Source organism: Mustelus asterias, unplaced genomic scaffold (assembly GCF_964213995.1).
Source record: "Mustelus asterias unplaced genomic scaffold, sMusAst1.hap1.1 HAP1_SCAFFOLD_2232, whole genome shotgun sequence".
NCBI classification, from domain to species: domain Eukaryota; kingdom Metazoa; phylum Chordata; class Chondrichthyes; order Carcharhiniformes; family Triakidae; genus Mustelus; species Mustelus asterias.
This window is the reverse complement of record NW_027592177.1, coordinates 6,698-12,500: the sequence shown is the minus strand read 5'-3', so window position 1 is coordinate 12,500 and position 5,803 is coordinate 6,698.

Genomic DNA, 5,803 nt, shown 5'->3' with positions numbered 1-5,803 from the left:
GTCGGCTGGACCATCTCTCTTGCCAGAGACTAAGTCCAGTTTGGTTAATGATTTACCAGAGCTCCGTTCAGCGCGGCCGATGGTCTCAACCATTCCGGCCGCCGGCGGAGCTCCACCCGGGGCTGCAACCGGGTGAGGTCCGGGCCCTCGGTCGTGCCCGTCGGCTGGACCATCTCTCTTGCCAGAGACTAAGTCCAGTTTGGTTAATGATTTACCAGAGCTCCGTTCAGCGCGGCCGATGGTCTCAACCATTCCGGCCGCCGGCGGAGCTCCACCCGGGGCTGCAACCGGGTGAGGTCCGGGGCCCTCGGTCGTGCCCGTCGGCTGGACCATCTCTCTTGCCAGAGACTAAGTCCAGTTTGGTTAATGATTTACCAGACCTCCGTTCAGCGCGGCCGATGGTCTCAACCATTCCGGCCGCCGGCGGAGCCCCACCCGGGGCTGCAACCGGGTGAGGTCCGGGCCCTCGGTCGTGCCCGTCGGCTGGACCATCTCTCTTGCCAGAGACTAAGTCCAGTTTGGTTAATGATTTACCAGACCTCCGTTCAGCGCGGCCGATGGTCTCAACCATTCCGGCCGCCGGCGGAGCCCCACCCGGGGCTGCAGCCGGGTGAGGTCCGGGCCCTCGGTCGTGCCCGTCGGCTGGACCATCTCTCTTGCCAGAGACTAAGTCCAGTTTGGTTAATGATTTACCAGACCTCCGTTCAGCGCGGCCGATGGTCTCAACCATTCCGGCCGCCGGCGGAGCCCCACCCGGGGCTGCAACCGGGTGAGGTCCGGGCCCTCGCTCGAGGGGAAGGCACCCCCGGCCGCGGCCGGTGCCCAGGCCGCCGCTTTTCCGACGGCCGAAAAAGTCGGAAAAACGGCCAAAAATCCGGAGAAATACTAGCCCATTCTGGCCGAACGGCCGTCGGGGCGGCGGCCCGGTGCGGTCCCGGCAGACCTGGGGGCTCGAGCGGGGCCCTGTTTCGATTTTCCGCCTTCAATGCAGCAAAGTCAAAACTGGTTAATGAGTTGCCACATGTCATTGCCATCGCCTTCCTGCTATTCTGCAGGTACCCCGCCAACCCCCCGTGCCAGAAAATGCAAGTGGCCACCTCGGCGGGGTGTGCCCCGGTAGTCCTACCGGGGAAGGGGCCCGGAGGCCCCGCAAAACGGTTCAATCTCAACTCCATCCCCACTTCCGGGGGTAACTGGTTAACCAGCCTCGGGACTCCCCTGCCAGAAAATGCGAGTGGCCACCTCGGCGGGACGGATCCGCCGAGCTCTGCGGGAAACCGTGCACCCTGCCCCGCCACCACCGACCGGATCTGACTTCATAGAGCTCCGTGCGGCTCCCATTTTTGCTCTGCGGGGCCAGGGAGCCTCCGAATCGGAAGGACTACCGCCATCGCGGGTGCATCACTGCTGCCGGGTGGCCACGGCCTGCCAGCCCTCACCTGGACCCCCCCTCCTGCGCCAGGGGCCAAGTCCAGTTTGGTTAATGAGTTACCCGAGCTCCGTTCAGCGCGGCCGATGGTCTCAACCATTCCGGCCGCCGGCGGAGCTCCTCCGGGGCTGCAAACGGGTGAATTCCGGGCCCTCGCTCGAGGGGAAGGCACCCCCGGCCGCGGCCGGTGGCCAGGCCGCCGCTTTTCCGACGTCCGAAAAAGTCGGAAAAACGGCCAAAAATCCGGAGAAATACTAGCCCATTCTGGCCGAACGGCCGTCGGGGCGGCGGCCCGGTGCGGTCCCGGCAGACCTGGGGGCTCGAGCGGGGCCCTGTTTCGATTTTCCGCCTTCAATGCAGCAAAGTCAAAACTGGTTAATGAGTTGCCACATGTCATTGCCATCGCCTTCCTGCTATTCTGCAGGTACCCCGCCAACCCCCCGTGCCAGAAAATGCAAGTGTCCACCTCGGCGGGAACACCTCCGGTAGTCATGCCGCCGAAGAGGTCCCGACGGCGGCATGAGGGGGTCAAATCCATCCCGATGGGGACCGACGGTTCTTTTTAAAAACGCGTTTTTTCGCGATTTCAACGGCCGGGCCGCCTCGCCCCGGGTCGCCACGACCCCGAACCGCCACCCGCCGGTCGCCGAAGCCGATAGAGCGCCGCCTACCGGTCATCAAATAATTGGTTAATGAGTTCCCCCGAAGTTGGTTAATGTTTTCCCGGCTGTTGCTTAGTCTGATCCCCGCAGCTCCTGATACTAAGGGCAGCTGCTTAATGTACTGCCCCCTGTTGGACAATGGCTTCCCCGCCGTTGGTTGATGCTTTACCCGCCTCTGGTGGATGTTTTCCCGAAACTGGTTAATGAGTTCCCACGAAACTGGTTAATGAGTTCCCACGAAGTTGTTTTCCCCGCTGCTGGTTCATTTGCACCCCGCTGCTCCTGATACTAAGGGCAGCTGCTTAATGTGCTCCCCCCCTGTTGGACGAAGGCTTCCCCGCCGTTGGTTGATGCTTTCCCCGCTTCTGGTGGATGTTTTCCCGAAACTGGTTAATGAGTTCCCCCGAAACTGGTTAATGAGTTCCCACGAAGCTGTTTTCCCCGCTGCTGGTTCATTTGTACCCCGCTGCTCCTGATACTAAGGGCAGCTGCTTAATGTGCTCCCGCCTGTTGGACAATGGCTTCCCCGCCGCTGGTTGATGTTTTCCCCGCCTTTGGTGGAAGGTTTCCCGAAACTGGTTAATGAGTTCCCCCGAAACTGGTTAATGAGTTCCCACGAAACTGGTTAATGAGTTCCCCCGCGGTTGGTTGATCTTTTCCCGGCTGTTGCTTAATCTGATCCCCGCTGCTCCTGATACTTAGGGCAGCTGCTTATTGTACTGCCCCCTGTTGGACAATGGCTTCCCCGCCGTTGGTTGATGCTTTCCCCGCCCCTGGTGGATGTTTTCCCGAAACTGGTTAATGAGTTCCCACGAAACTGGTTAATGAGTTCCCACGAAGTTGTTTTCCCCGCTGCTGGTTCATTTGTACCCCGCTGCTCCTGAGACTAAGGGCAGCTGCTTAATGTGCTCCCCACTGTTGGACAAAGGCTTCCCGGCCGTTGGTCGATGCTTTCCCCGCCTTTGGTGGAGGATTTCCCGAAACTGGTTAATGAGTTCCCCAGAAACTGGTTAATGAGTTCCCACGAAACTGGTTAATGAGTTCCCCCGCGGTTGGCTGATCTTTTCCCGGCTGTTGCTTAATCTGATCCCCGCGGCTCCTGATACTAAGGGCAGCTGCTTAATGTGCTCCCCACTGTAGGACAATGGCTTCCCCGCCGCTGGTTGATGCTTTCCCCGCCTTTGGTGGAAGTTTTCCCGAAACTGGTTAATGAGTTCCCAGGAAACTGGTTAATGAGTTCCCCCGCGGTTGGTTGATCTTTTCCCGGCTGTTGCTTAATCTGTTCCCCGCTGCTCCTGATACTAAGGGCAGCTGCTTAATGTGCTCCCCCCTGTTGGACAATGGCTTCCCCGTCGTTGGTTGATGCTTTCCCCGCCTTTGGGTGGAAGTTTTCCCGAAACTGGTTAATGAGTTCCCACGAAACTGGTTAATGAGTTCCCACGAAACTGGTTAATGAGTTCCCACGAAGCTGTTTTCCCCGCTGCTGGTTCATTTGTACCCCGCCGCTCCTGATACTAAGGGCAGCTGCTTAATGTGCTCCCGCCTGTTGGACAATGGCTTCCCCGCCGCTGGTTGATGTTTTCCCCGCCTTTGGTGGAAGTTTTCCCGAAACTGGTTAATGAGTTCCCCCGAAACTGGTTAATGAGTTCCCACGAAACTGGTTAATGAGTTCCCCCGCGGTTGGTTGATCTTTTCCCGGCTGTTGCTTAATCTGATCCCCGCTGCTCCTGATACTAAGGGCAGCTGCTTAATGTGCTCCCCACTGTTGGACAATGGCTTCCCCGCCGTTGGCTGATGCTTTCCCCGCCTTTGGTGGACGTTTTCCCGAAACTGGTTAATGAGTTCCCACGAAACTGGTTAATGAGTTCCCACGAAACTGGTTAATGAGTTCCCCCGCGGTTGGCTGATCTTTTCCCGGCTGTTGCTTAATCTGTTCCCCGCTGCTCCTGAGACTAAGGGCAGCTGCTTAATGTGCTCCCCCCTGTTGGACAAAGGCTTCCCCGCCGTTGGTTGATGCTTTCCCCGCCTCTGGTGGAAGATTTCCCGAAACTGGTTAATGAGTTCCCCCGAAACTGGTTAATGAGTTCCCACGAAGCTGTTTTCCCCGCTGCTGGTTCATTTGTGCACCGCTGCTCCTGATACTAAGGGCAGCTGCTTAATGTGCTCCCCACTGTTGGACAATGGCTTCCCCGCCGTTGGTTGATGCTTTCCCCGCCTTTGGTGGACGTTTTCCCGAAACTGGTTAATGAGTTCCCACGAAACTGGTTAATGAGTTCCCCCGCGGTTGGTTGATCTTTTCCCGGCTGTTGCTTAATCTGATCCCCGCTGCTCCTGATACTAAGGGCAGCTGCTTAATGTACTTCCCCCTGTTGGACAATGCCTTCCCCGCCGCTGGTTCATGTTTTCCCCGCCTTTGCTGGACGTTTTCCCGAAACTGGTTAATGAGTTCCCACGAAACTGGTTAATGAGTTCCCACGAAACTGGTTAATGAGTTCCCCCGCGGTTTCCTGATCTTTTCCCGGCTGCTGCTAAATCTGATCCCCGCTGCTCCTGATACTAAGGGCAGCTGCTTAATGTGCTCCCCCCTGTTGGACAATGGCTTCCCCGCCGTTGGTGCATGTTTTCCCCGCCTTTGGTGGAAGGTTTCCCGAAACTGGTTAATGAGTTCCCACGAAACTGGTTAATGAGTTCCCACGGAGTTGTTTTCCCCGCTGCTTGTTCATTTGTACCCCGCTGCTCCTGATACTAAGGGCAGCTGCTTAATGTACTCCCCCCTGTTGGACAATGGCTTCCCCGCCGTTGGTGCATGTTTTCCCCGCCTTTGGTGGAAGGTTTCCCGAAACTGGTTAATGAGTTCCCACGAAACTGGTTAATGAGTTCCCACGGAGTTGTTTTCCCCGCTGCTTGTTCATTTGTACCCCGCTGCTCCTGATACTAAGGGCAGCTGCTTAATGTACTCCCCCCTGTTGGACAATGGCTTCCCCGCCGTTGGTGCATGTTTTCCCCGCCTTTGGTGGAAGGTTTCCCGAAACTGGTTAATGAGTTCCCACGAAACTGGTTAATGAGTTCCCACGGAGTTGTTTTCCCCGCTGCTTGTTCATTTGTACCCCGCTGCTCCTGATACTAAGGGCAGCTGCTTAATGTGCTCCCCCCTGTTGGACAATGGCTTCCCCGCCGTTGGTGCATGTTTTCCCCGCCTTTGGTGGAAGTTTTCCCGAAACTGGTTAATGAGTTCCCACGAAACTGGTTAATGAGTTCCCCCGCGGTTGGCTGATCTTTTCCCGGCTGTTGCTTAATCTGATCCCCGCTGCTCCTGATACTAAGGGCAGCTGCTTAATGTGCTCCCGTCTGTTGGACAATGGCTTCCCCGCCGTTGGTGCATGTTTTCCCCGCCTTTGGTGGAAGGTTTCCCGAAACTGGTTAATGAGTTCCCACGAAACTGGTTAATGAGTTCCCACGGAGTTGTTTTCCCCGCTGCTTGTTCATTTGTACCCCGCTGCTCCTGATACTAAGGGCAGCTGCTTAATGTACTCCCCCCTGTTGGACAATGGCTTCCCCGCCGTTGGTGCATGTTTTCCCCGCCTTTGGTGGAAGGTTTCCCGAAACTGGTTAATGAGTTCCCACGAAACTGGTTAATGAGTTCCCACGGAGTTGTTTTCCCCGCTGCTGGTTCATTTGTACCCCGCTGCTCCTGATACTAAGGGCAGCTGCT